At 44.2% G+C, this 13,615-nt stretch overlaps 1 protein-coding gene across 2 annotated transcripts in view; it reads left to right on the forward strand.

Annotated features, from left to right (window-relative positions):
- The window catches only part of rab31 (RAB31, member RAS oncogene family), a 180,145-nt gene that overhangs the window by 537 nt on the left and 165,993 nt on the right, over window positions 1–13,615 (forward strand). The window lies entirely within an intron of this gene.

The raw sequence follows: 13,615 nt of genomic DNA on the forward strand, positions 1-13,615 counted from the left end.
TTCCTTCGTTTTTTTTTTAAAAACAAGTTAGTAAAATTCAGGAAAAATGTGACTTAAAAAAAACACTTCCTCTTCTGCCATACTACCAGCCCGGAAATGTTGGTATGGTATTGGGTTGAATGTCACTTGTGCTGTGATACTCGGAAATCTTAATTGTGCGGAATTGGTGGATCTGAACAATTCTGGTTAAATGCAAAGCAATTTGAGTATGTTTAAAGGACACCATGCACCATGGGTGCCGTTTGACCGGCCTTGAACTCTCAGATCAGATTGCATCTTGAAATCACTGTCCAATTTCTGCTATTTGTTTTTATAAAAAAAAAACATGCTGGTTTAATTTTTTATGTGGAATAGTTCAGTTTGGCTTTGTTTTGTGTTGTGTTGGCAGTGGTTGTCATTATAGATAGTCATTATCCAGGCAACTGCATGGTGTGTGTACTTGCAGTGTTATTAGTGCAGGTTTATGTAGAGGTCAATTCTAGTTGATTATGAAGCAGTTGTGCTGTGAAAAATGCAACTTTAGATCAATTGTTTTTCCCTATTACCTTTGCAGTCTGCTTTCCACCACTTATCCAGCTGGCTGGAAAAGATATCATTCTCTCGAATCCCATTTACTACACAAAAGGACATGGGATTTGTATGTAAATTCAGCTGAGCACACAGGTCATGCTCAAACATGCTCAATCTCTAAAGTACCCTGGAATCCAGCTCTGCCCAAAGAAAGAAAGACTTGCATTTACAATCTATATTAATGACTTGGAAGAAGGGACTGAGTGTAACGTAGCCAAGTTTGCTGATGATACAAAGATGGGAGGAAAAGCAATGTGAGAGGAGGACACAAAAAATCTGCAAAAGGACATAGACAGGCTGTGAGTGAGCAAAAATTTAGCAGATGGAGTATCATGTCGGAAAGTGTGAGGTCATGCACTTTGGCAGAAAAAAAATCAAAGAGCAAGTTATTATTTAAATGGAGAAAGATTGCAAAGTGCTGCAGTACAGCAGGACCTGGGGGTACTTGTGCATGAAACACAAAAGGTTAGTATGCAGCTACAGCAAGTGATCAGGAAGGCCGATGGAATCTTGGCCTTTATTGCAAAGGGAATGGAGTATAAAAGCCGGGAAGTCTTGCTACAGCTATACAAGATATTGGTGAGGCCACTGGAATACTGCGTGCAGTTTTGGTTTCCATATTTACGAAAGGATATACTTGCTTTGGAGGCAGTTTAGAGAAGGTTCACTCGGTTGATTCCGGGTATGAGTGGGTTGACTTATGAGGAAAGGTTGAGTAGGTTGGGCCTCTACTCATTGGAATTGAGAAGAATGAGAGATGATCTTATCGAAACGTATAAGATTATGAGGGGGCTTGACAAGGTGGATGCAGAGAGGATGTTTCCACTGGGGGAGACTAGAACTAGAGAGCATAATCTTAGAAAAAGGGGCCCCCCATTTAAAACAGAGATGAGGAGGAATTTCTTCTCTCAGAGGGTTGTAAATCTGTGGAATTTGCTGCCTCAGAGAGCTGTGGAAGCTGGGACATTGAATACATTTAAGACAGAAATAGATAATTTCTTAAACGATAAGGGGTTAGAGGAAGCAGGCGGGGAAGTGAACCTGAGTCCATGATCAGATCAGCCATGATATTGAAAGGTGGAGCAGGCTCGAGGGGACGTATGGCCTACTCCTGTTTCTATTTCTTAAGTTCTTATGTTCTTATTTATATAGTGCTTTTCACAACCTCAGGATGTTCCAAAGCAATTTACAGCCAATAAAGTACTTTTGGAGTGAAGTCACTGTTGTAATGTGGGAAACGCGGCAGCCAATCTGCGCACAGGAGGTGTCCACAAACGGCAATGTGATAATGATCAGATAATCTGTTTTTGTTATGTTGATTGAGGGATAAATATTAGCCAGCACACTGGGGATTACTGCCCTGATCCTTTTCAAAATAGTGTCATATTTTCTAGAGTTTAGTCATAGAAACATACAAAATTCTTACAGGGCTTGACTGGCTAGATGCAGGGGGATGTTTGCTCTGGCTGGGAAATCTAGAACTAAAGTCACAGTCTCAGAATAAGGGGTCGGCCATTTAGGATTGAGATGAGAAGACATTTCTTCACTCAGAGGGTGGTGAATCTTTGGAAATCTCTACCCTAGAGATCTGTGGATGCTCAGTTATTGAATATATTTAAGACTGAGATCGAAAGATTTTTGGATATTAAGAGAATCAAGGGATATGGGGACAGTGCAGGAAAGTGGAGTTGAGGTAGAAGATCAGTTATGGTCTTGTTGAATGGCGGAGCAAGCTCAAGGGGCCGAATGACTTACTCCTGCTCCTAATTCTTATGTATATGGCCATTGTTGATCAATGAGTAGGAGATATAATTCAAATAGCTTAAACCAGTGAACTCGTCTCCCATGTAATACTGCGGATGCTGGAAATCTGAAATAAAAACAGAAAATGGTGGAAATACTCAACAGGTCAGGATCTGCGGAGAGAGAAATAGAGGTAACATTTCAGGTCGATGACCCTTCGTCAGAACTTCTCTCGTGCTGGGTTGCCATTAGGACTTTATCAAGCACAGAGGCAATGAGCTCAAATTTCCAAATGTTCATAGGACTCTTCTTTTACCTTTCTTGCGCAAATCAAAATGCAATCAAAGTGTCATTTTGTATGTGATGTCATTGTAGCGTTGAAAAAAAATGTTGGGCACATTCACTCTCCAACTGGGTTGCTTGATGAGTGTCAAGCGAAGTAGCTGGGCCCTTTGCCTCTGAACCTGCAAATAGCAGATCCTCAGGCGGCCCTACAGAAATAATGGGAAATCATTTTATTAAATTTGAAAGACACTCCTTTATAACACATGTGGGTAGAAAATCAGGTCCGCCCGAAACGGGTCACACCTACTGTTGTTGAAGTGTTTTTTCCACTTCGGTGGCCTTTTTAGCGAAATTCTGCTCCTTGGCCTTTTTTGACGGCGGACCGGAAGTCGGTCGTAGTGGGGGCGATAGTGTGGCGGTGAGCAGTCTAGAGGGGCGGAAGTGGAGGTGGGACGGAATCTCCGCCGCTGTTGGTCATCAGCCTGGCGCTAATGACATCATGACGCGTGGTCATAAGAACATAAGAATTAGGAACAGGAGTAGGCCATCTAGCCCCTCGAGCCTGCTCCGCCATTCAACAAGATCATGGCTGATCTGGCCGTGGACTCAGCTCCACTTACCCGCCCGCTCCCCATAACCCTTAATTCCCTTATTGGTTAAAAATCTATCTGTGATTTGAATACATTCAATGAGCTAGCCTCAACTGCTTCCTTGGGCAGAGAATTCCACAGATTCACAACCCTCTGGGAGAAGAAATTCCTTCTCAACTCGGTTTTAAATTGGCTCCCCCGTATTTTGAGGCTGTGCCCCCTAGTTCTAGTCTCCCCGACCAGTGGAAACAACCTCTCTGCCTCTATCTTGTCTATCCCTTTTATTATTTTAAATGTTTCTATAAGATCTCCCCTCATCTTTCTGAACTCCAACGAGTAAAGACCCAGTCTACTCAATCTATCATCATAAGGTAACCCCCTCATCTCCGGAATCAGCCTAGTGAATCGTCTCTGTACCCCCTCCAAAGCTAGTCTATCCTTCCTTAAGTAAGGTGACCAAAACTGCACGCAATACTCCAGGTGCGGCCTCACCAATACCCTATAGAGTTGCAGAAGGACCTCCCTGCTTTTGTACTCCATCCCTCTCACAATGAAGGCCAACATTCCATTCGCCTTCCTGATTACCTGTTGCACCTGCAAACTAACTTTTTGGGATTTTCCAAAAAGAGTTTCATGCACAAGGACCCCCAGGTCCCTCTGAACCGCAGCATGTTGTAATTTCTCCCCATTCAAATAATATTCCCTTTTACTATTTTTTTCCCAAGGTGGATGACCTCACACTTTCCGACATTGTATTCCATCTGCCAAACCTTCGCCCATTCGCTTAACCTACCTAAATCTCTTTGCAGCCTCTCTGTGTCCTCTACACAACCCGCTTTCCCCGTCTGTCTCCTTCACTTAAAGGGGAGAGCCGCTGTGAGCTCTGCCATTATTTTAATTTGGTCCACTGGACCACCAGGATGGGTTTTGGCCGGGCCAGCAGCCTGGAACCCAAGAGGGAATGCCAGGCTGCCTGTTGGCGGCCCGGCCCAACACGGGGGCATAATTGTCGGTCCGACCTGGCAGTCGGCGGACAAAAAAAATAAAATGGCCACGGCAGTGCGCCCTCCCCTTGAATAACCGCCATACAGCCATGTTGCACACACTTTGAACACAGTGCACTGACAGAAAAAGCTGTTGGGGGCACCGTGCGGCAGGCCGAAGATTTTTCCAGGTGAATTTCGATGAACGTGCGGGAGATTGGTGGTGCGCGCTTGGATGACGCAGTTAGGAGGGGTCGGCAACAGTGGGGCGGAAGCGAAGACCACCGGAAAAACTACCAAGGAGAATTTCACGAGCGGCGGCCATTCGACCGCAAATCGGCGGCCATTCGACTCCGCTGCGTGGCCGCCGCTTTCTGAAGGTAAGAGGCATTTTTGGGGCTGAATTTTGGCCCCATGATGTAGTAGTGGCAGCCAAGTTCCTATTGTAGAAGGCGTGATGTAGTTCGAATTTTTTGAGGAGGGAGAAAGAGGGAAGAATAGGTACTAGTCTGCAGATTCCTCATCTGTAATGCTCCTCTCCAGTGTGGCTAGGGCTTGACATTTACATAAGAACATAAGAAATAGGAGCAGGAGAAGGCCATAAGTCCCCTCGAGCCTGCTCCGCCATTTAATACGATGTGGCTGATCCAATCATGGACTCAGGTCCACTTCCCTGTCCGTTCTCCATAACCCCTTTTTCCCTTGTTGTTTAAGAAACTGTCTATTTCTGTCTTAAATTTATTCAACGTCCCAGCTTCCACAGCTCTCTGAGGCAGCGAATTCCACAGATCCACAACACTCTGAGAGAAGAAATTTCACCTCATCTCAGTTTTAAATGGGCGGCCCCTTATTCAAAGATTATGCCCGCTAGTTCTAGACTGTCCTATCAGCGGAAACATCTTCTCTGCGTCCACCTTGTCAAGCCCCCTCATAATCATATACATTTTGATAATATCACCTCTCATTCTTCTGAATTCCAATGAGTAGAGGCCCAACCTACTCAATCTTTCCTCATAAGTAAACCACCTCATCTCCGGAATCAACTTTGTGAACCTTCTCTGAACTGCCTCCAAAGCAAGTATATCCTTTCGTAAATATGGAAACAAAACTGCACGCACTATTCCAGGTGTGACCTCACCAATACCCTGTATAATTGTAGCAAGACCCTTTTTTTAAAATAATTTTTTTTTTTTTTTAATTTTTTATTCCCTGCTTTTATACTCCATTCCCTTTGCAATAAAGGCCAGGATTCTATTGGCATTCCTGATCACTTGCTGTACCTGCATACTAACCGTTTGTGTTTCATGCACGAGTACCCCCAGGTCCCGCTATACTGCAGCACTTTGTAATCTTTCTCCATTTAAATAATAACTTGCTCTTCGATTTTTTTTCTGCCAAAATGCATGACCTCACACTTTTCGACATTATACTCCATCTGCCAAATTTTTGCTCACTCACTTAGCCTGTCTATGTCCTTTTGCAGATTTTGTGTGTCCTCCTCACACATTGATTTTCCTCCCATATTTGGATTGTCGGCAAACTTGGCTACGTTACACTCGGTCCCTTCCTCCAAGTCGTTAATATAGATTGTAAATAGTTGGGGTCCCAGCACTGATCCCTGCGGCACCCCACTGGTTACTGATTGCTAATCCGAGAATGAACCAATTATCCCTACTCTCTATTTTCTGTTTTTTAGCCAATCCTCTATCCATGCTAATATATTACCCCCAACCCCGTGATCTTTTATCTTGTGCAGTAATCTTTTATGTGGCACCTTGTGGAGGTCCAAATACACCACATCCACTGGTTCCCCTTTATCCACCCTGTTCTTTACATCCTCAAAAAATTCTAGCAAATTTGCAGTGCCCCCTCCAATTTTCAGCCTTTCCCTGCTATTGTGGGATTCCTTTTCTTGTTGTCATGCGATTGATAAACTGTTGTTTCGTGAGATTTGCAACAGCCATGCAGTTGGCCACTGTGCTTCTCAAGACAAAAATGCTCAAATATGTTCAGATACTAATGGTCACGGGGTGGGGAATGCGTAATGGTCCCACTCTCTATCAGTGCACGGAAGATTAAATGGGTGTCGTGCATGGATATGTCAGTGTTAATGAGAGCAAAGGGGCATGTAAAGACGTGAGAAGCATTGTATGTGAGTATGCAGCAAGTTGAGGGAAAAGTGTACGTGAGAGTGTATGTGTTGTAGGTATGCCACTGCTGAGATGCAAGATGATGATGATGTCAAGAACAGTAGTCTCTTACCATGGCAAACTTCTTCAAAGTGATGAATTTCTTACTCAACTGGAGGAAGTCCTCTTTACTGCAGAAAGTATTCACTTGATTTGCTATTTGCTGTTTTCTGAGAAGAATGACTCGACACACAAAAATGCCAACCATCCTTGTCTATTGCCTCCTTCAATCTGACCTCCAGGGCTCCCTCAGGAAAGGGAGCTGTCTTTCATCCCCTGGCTCATCTAACCTCAGTGTTTAGCTAAGGAAGGAAAAGGAAGCAATTTCCAACCAATGGGAAGTGCAAATGCCACTTTAAGGAGCAGACCCTGAACAACTCGGCTCCTGCCCGGGAAATCCTACCAACTGCTTTCATGCTCCTAGAATGTGATGCTAATTGTGACCTCCTGGATATGTAAATGTGGGTCCTTGGAAACCTGGAGCGACCCCTTCTCTACACCAGAAGTATGGAGTGTGCTGTGGCAAATGTGGATACTTTTTTTTTTCACAGTAAACCATTGTGGAAGAGACTGTTGCACGGGACTGGTGTATTTGTAAATAGGGAAGTGTATTCCAGCCCACGTCGCCAATTTGTAGAACCTGATTACGGATCTTGAAAAACCTCTAATGTTGCGATCATAAGTTACTTTTTTCAAACATTAATGATTGCATTTATTGTGCGATTTGATTTGGAAAACCTTTTTTAAAAGGATGTCAGTGGCCTTATGAGTTAGTTTGGAGATTTCTCTGTTTATAGACATTGTTTTTGCAATGTAAACAGAGTTGTAACTCATCTGTAATGAAAACTATGTATATTCAAGAATCATTCCCTCCCAAAGCAGCAATGGATCCTGTAAGAAGGGGAATTATCATGTGATGGAGTGACCTGATGTCTGTCGGCGTCCTGTTTTTTTCAACTTTGGGTTGCAGTGTGATGTACTGTCTCGATGGGAACAACTTCTGACAAGGCTTTGAATTTCAGAAGTTTTTGGAGCAAACCGTGTCTGGGTGTTTGCCTTTTTAAAAGCGACAAAATTACTGTACAAAGGAAAAATGTAATTCATTGTTTGTCGGTTTCCCTTTTAAGATCTCGCTTCATGATTGAACCTGATTATAAGAATGATTGATCTATGACTGGTAGGTTCCAGTCAACAATTAATGTAAAGCTGTTGTCAACATAGTTGATCAGAGCTGGATGTGTCTCAAAGGTGTATATTTTGTATATACAACCTGAAACAAGTTATCCTAAAGAATATCACTGTGAGGAGATTTGGCCATTTTATGTTCCAAGGTATTAGGATGCAGAGAAGAGTGATTAAAGAAGTGTAGAACTTTTCTTTCCCTGCATCCTCAGTGTTTTCTTACAACAACAACAACTTGCATTTATATAGGGCCTTTAATGCAGTAAAACACCACAAGGTGCTTCACAGGAGTATTATCAAACAAAATTTGACACCTAGCCATATAAGGAGATATTGGGGCAGATGATCAAAAGCTTGGTCAAAGCGTTAGGTTTTAAGGAGCATCTTAAAGGAGGATAGAGAGGTTTAGGGAGGGAATTACAGAGTGTAGGGCCTTGGATGCTGAAGGCATGGCTACCAATGATTGAGCGATTATAATCAGGAATGCTCGAGGCCAGAATCAGAGGACCGCAGATATCTCGGGGGTGGGGGGGGGGGACGCTGGAGGAGATTACAGAGATAGGGAGGGGCGAGGCCATGGAGGGATTTGAAAAAAAAGCATGAGAATTTTAAAATTGAGGTGTTGCTTAACTGGGAGCCAAAGAAGGTCAGCGAACATGGGTGAGGGGTGAACGGGACTTGGTGCGAGTTAGATCATGGGCAGCAGAGTTTTGATGACCTCAAGTTTACGTAGGGTAGAACGTGGGAGGCCAGCCAGGAGTGCATTGGAAGACTCAGCTACACTGTTTTCTGTTCCAATTCATTATTTCCCTGGATCTCAGGACTATAGAACCCCTTACCTGCCTTAGTTTTTCCTTATTTTTTAATCGTTCATGGGATGTGGGCGTCGCTGGCAAGGCCGGCCTTTATTGCCCATCCCTAATTGCTCTTGAGAAGGTGGTACTGAGCAACCTTCTTGAACTGCTGCAGTGTGTGTGGTGAAGGTGCTCCCACAGTGCTGTTGGGGAGGGGAGTTCCAGGATTTTAACCCAGCGACGATGAAGGAATGGCAATATATTTCCAAGTCAGGATGGTGTGTGACTTGGAGGTGGTGGTGTTCTCATGTGCCTGCTGCCCTCGTCCTTCTAGGGGGCAGAGGTCGCGGGTTTGGGAGGTGCTGCCGAAGAAGCCGTGGCGAGTTACTGCAGTCCATCTTGTAGACGGCACACACTGCAGCCATGGTGCGCTCGTGAAAGAGGGAGTGAATGTTGAAGGTGGTGGGCGGAGTGCCAATCAAGCGGGCTGCTTTTTCTTGGATGGTGTCAAATTTCTTGAGTGTTGTTGGAGCCGCACTCAGCCAGGCAAGTGGGGAGTATTCCAAAACACTCCCGCCTTGTAGATGGTGGAAAGGCTTTGGGGAGTCAGGAGGTGAGACACGCTGCAGAATACCCAGCCTCTAACCTGCTCTTGTTGGCACAGTATCTATGCAGCTGGTCCAGTTAAGTTTCTGGTCAATGGTGACCCTCCAGGATGTTGATGCTGAGGGATTCGGCGATGGTAATGCTTTTGAATGTCAAGGGGCGGAGTTTAGACTCTCGCTTGTTGGAGACAGTGATTGTTTTAAAAGCCAGGGTTGGCGTCCCCTAATGACTGGTATGTTAGTGATCTCATGTTCTCCCCCAAGGGTAATTTCAGTGCTCCAAAAGGACATCTGCATTCAAAGGCAGCGAGACTTGGGGAATGAGGGCGACGATGCTATGGCCCTATCACCGACCTGACTCCCTTTGAGCCTGGCTTTCCCGCCTGAGGCACTGGATTGCTGAATTTACCCTCTACTGTTTTCAATTTTGGACTTGTTCTACACTGTGGACATTGGTGGTAAAAGAAGGAGGAAGGGAAACCACAGATGTGATGCCAATCTTATGAGCCACACATTGGCAACTGCAAGAAAATGCGCAAATACATTTTTTTCTTTCCTCAAAACCGTACAGAAACCAGCCACTAGTTTCAAAATGATGATGAGATGCCAAAGAAAGCTGTGAGCTAAATTCAGGATGTTTCCTGTTAACTTATATTCATTATTTTTTCAGCTGGTTTCTCAATCTAGTAGTTTCTGTCCATGACAGTCAGTCTGTGACTCTGCATTTTCTGCAATTATACTTTTTTTTTTTATCAGAGAGCTGTTGCTACCCATTTTCTTTGCAACAAACCTGACCGATTCGAAATATTTCATATTTTTGCAAACAATTTGAAGGTTGCTTAAATGTTGAGGAAATCAATGCCACTCAGTTCCGATTTCAGCTATACCCCCATGGTTTGCTGCTGAACAGAAGCAAAGTGCTTGCCCATAAGGAACTGACAGAAAATCAAATGGGAAGATATCTCGAGGGGCATCTACCAGCAAATAGTTCAGAGCAGATTGGTATTTGCCAATGTACAAGTCCCACTCCAGAAACATCTAGGCTGACACTACAGTGCAGTTCTGAGGGAGTGCTGCACTGTCAGAGGTGCCATCTTTCAGATCAAACGTCAAACCGAGGCCCCGTCTGCCCTCACAGGTGGACATAAAAGATCCCATGGCACTACTTTGAAGAAGAGCAGGGGACTTATCCCCAGTGTCCTGGCCAATATTTCTTCCTCAATCAACATCACCAAACAAACAGTTTAACTGGTCATTATCACGTTGATGTTCGTGGGAGCTTGCTGTGTGCAAATTGGCTGCCGCGTTTCCTACATTACAACAGTGACAACACTTCAAAAAGTGCTTCATTGACTGTAAAGCGCTTTGCGACGTCCTGAGGTTGTGCTATATAAATGTAAGACTTTATATGGCTAGGTTAGACAAGGAAATGAGAAGAAGGTGAAGTCAATGGAAATGGGGAGAGATGTATAATGGGCGGCAGAATCGAAAACAGCCGTTTTACACTATCGCCCAGAGTTAAAATGACCCCCTGTCACCCTCCCAGGTGTCTTGTCCTCAGATATTTAAAGGCCAAAGCTGATGGCTGCCTATGTAGGTGAAGTGGAAGGAACTGCTCATGAGTGCTACTTCATGCAAATTTGACCTGTGATTTGTGCCATGCTTTGAAACATATTACACATACTTTCCGTCATTCATATCACTAAATTTGGACAGTTCATATTGCAGTAATAGTTAATGAGAAGTTCAATTTCACAAAGGAATTTTTGTGCGTGTGTAGCTTATTAAAGTGTGGTAAGAGGGTTATATTTAACAACATATACGTTGACATTTCATAAGTAACAAATTTGACTGCAAAATAATGTATTATTTTAAAGAAAGAAAAGAACTTGCATTCATAAAGCGCCTTTCATGACCTTGGGACATCCCATAGCGTTTTACAGCCAATGAAGCTACTTGAAAGATTACCCGATTAGATACATCCTGGTGGCTTAATAGGTCAAGCCACTGTTCAGTATCTTGGGACACCTCGGGTTTGATCCCTGGTCTGTGTTCGCTGGTCTCAGCTGGTCTTAGCTGGCCTCTTGCTGTACCTCTTGCCTAGGATTGGGAAATAGTCAAATAGAGAACAATTTCCTGAACACTGTCCATTCACCTCTGTAGAAAAGTGTTCTTGTGCTGATCAATCATCTCCCTTTTAGTTCCCTTGAAGGTTGCCCGTGTCATGTACATTCTGACTGGGAGTGGGTAGCAAACCAGGCTTTTCAGTAAAATTGTCAAATTCACTCTGTTTTAATCCACGGGCTCAATCTCCGCGCACACATGGAGAATCCTGGCTTGATGTTAGCTGGCCATAAGTGAGTCAATTAATAACCTTGGCGGGAGGGATCCGTCTAAGCACCTGCAGCAACATTACCAGCTGCAAATAAGACTATACCTGCCTTCTGGTATCTGCAAATAAGACATTTTATCAGTACATAGAGACAAGGTCAGCAGGAGACTGTTCATTTGAGCACTACCTAGCTTGTAGCTTTACTGTTCTCAAACGCATAGCTACAGTGAGAGAAGATCTTGAAAACCATAAACAGAAATCTGAAGATGATTTACAGGTACAGAATTTAGTAAAGGAAAATCCGAATGTACCATTACCTGCAATATATCCTGCCCACCTTCATGACTGACCCTGTAGCAGTTCCATTTGGACATTGGATACTAAAAAAATTTAAGAACCGCCCGTTTCACCTAGTTTCGCCTTTAACCGCTGAGAAACCGCCGAGAATACGAGTGCAAGATCCATTTTCTTGCCGGGCGATTATTTTTACCTTAAATATGGAAATTCTCACCAGCGTTAGTTGCAAAACGTTAGCTGTTTTTCTGGGTGGCAATCGGGCGTTGAGGGGCTCTTGGGAAAGTGTAGCCCTCTATCTCATATGCTTGCCCAAAAATTCATCCATTCTGGGATGAGGGTTTCACAAGTAAATTAAAATGTAATCCAGGTTGAAGCCAGCTGGGATCCCATAATGGAGCAAAATAACCGGCTTTCAACCTACAGGTGCACACCGTTACTCTGGTGCTGGTTGCAGAAGGCCTTACTGCATGCACCATCCTTCATTCAACCGCACAGACATAGTTCACCTAGAAAGGGAGCAATTCAAATTCATCTGGACCCCATCTTGGAATATTGGGTTGAAAATAGGACATCTAGAACCGATAGGAATATGATAGGAATGGTCTTGGAGCAAGGACGAGGATAATACCAGAACTGCGAGGGTACAACTATCAGGAGAGGCTGAACAGGCTGAGGCTTTTTTCTCGAGAAAAGAGAAGATTGAGAGATGACCTGATAGAGGTCTTTAAAGTTATGAAGCGGTTTAATAGAGTAGACGTGGGGAAGATATTTCCAGTTGTGGGGTGTCCAAAACTAGGGGCCATAAATGTAAGACAGTCACGAATAAATTCAATGAGAAATTCAGGAGAAACTTCTTTATATAGAGAGAGTGTTGTGAATGTGGAACTCACTACCACATGGTGATTGGGGACACAACACTCAACAAGCTTGACACCATCCTGGACAAAGCAGCCCGCTTGATTGGCACCCCATCCACCACCTTCAACATTCACTCCCTCCACCGCCGGCACACCGTGGCTGCAGTGTGCACCATCTACAAGATGCACTGCAGCGATTCACCACGACTTCTCCGGCAGCACCTCCCAAACCCGCGACCTCTACCACCTAGAAGGACAAGGGCAGCAGGCGCATGGGAACACCACCACCTCCACGTTCCCCTCAGAGCTACACACCATCCTGACTTGGAAATATATCGCCGTTGCTTCACCGTCGCTGGGTCAAAACCCTGGAACTCCCTCCCTAACAGCACTGTGGGAGTTCCTTCATCACAGGGACTACAGCAGTTCAAGAAGGCAGCTCACCATCACCTTCTCAAGGGCAATTAGGGATGGGCAATAAATGCTGGCCTTGTCAGTGACGCCCACATCCCATGAACTAATTTTTAAAAAACTAGCACAAATGCATTTAAGGGGAAGTTAGATAAGCACATGAGGGAGAAAAGAATAGAAGGATATGTTGATGGGGTGAGATGAAGTAAGGTGGAAGGAGGCTTGTGTGGAGCATAAACACCGGCATGGCCCACATGGGCTGATTGTCCTGCTTCTGTGCTGTAAAATTTTATGAAACAATATTTAAATAAATCATCATCTATAATTTATAGATGATGCAGTTGAGGCCTTTATTGTTTATTGTGGTTATCAGTAACAGGCATATATTGTGCTGTGTAGCCCCTCCGACGCCCTGTGGGTAAGTATAAAGCCATATAGAGCTGCAGATCCCCAAATTGACCCCTGCTTCATAAGAGTTAGTTCACCTCAGCTGCTGTGTCACATTTAGCCTCAGCGGGGAGGAGGAGACAAAAGAAATCTTGAATTATCCAGTGCCATGTAACCACTTTTACCTGGCTGAGACCCGCTCCCTCAGCACAGACTAGGATTGGAACTTGGCCTGCCTGGTGTGTTTGACTCAGTTATATCTACACTTTACTAGGGCAGTTTAAACAAAATATATACAAAAGCAAAATTCTGCGGGTGCTGGAATCTGAAATATAATCAGCAAATGCTGGAAATACTCAGCAGGTCAGGCAGCATCTGTGGCGAGAGAAA

Source organism: Pristiophorus japonicus, chromosome 1 (genome assembly GCF_044704955.1).
Source record: "Pristiophorus japonicus isolate sPriJap1 chromosome 1, sPriJap1.hap1, whole genome shotgun sequence".
Classification (NCBI taxonomy): domain Eukaryota; kingdom Metazoa; phylum Chordata; class Chondrichthyes; family Pristiophoridae; genus Pristiophorus; species Pristiophorus japonicus.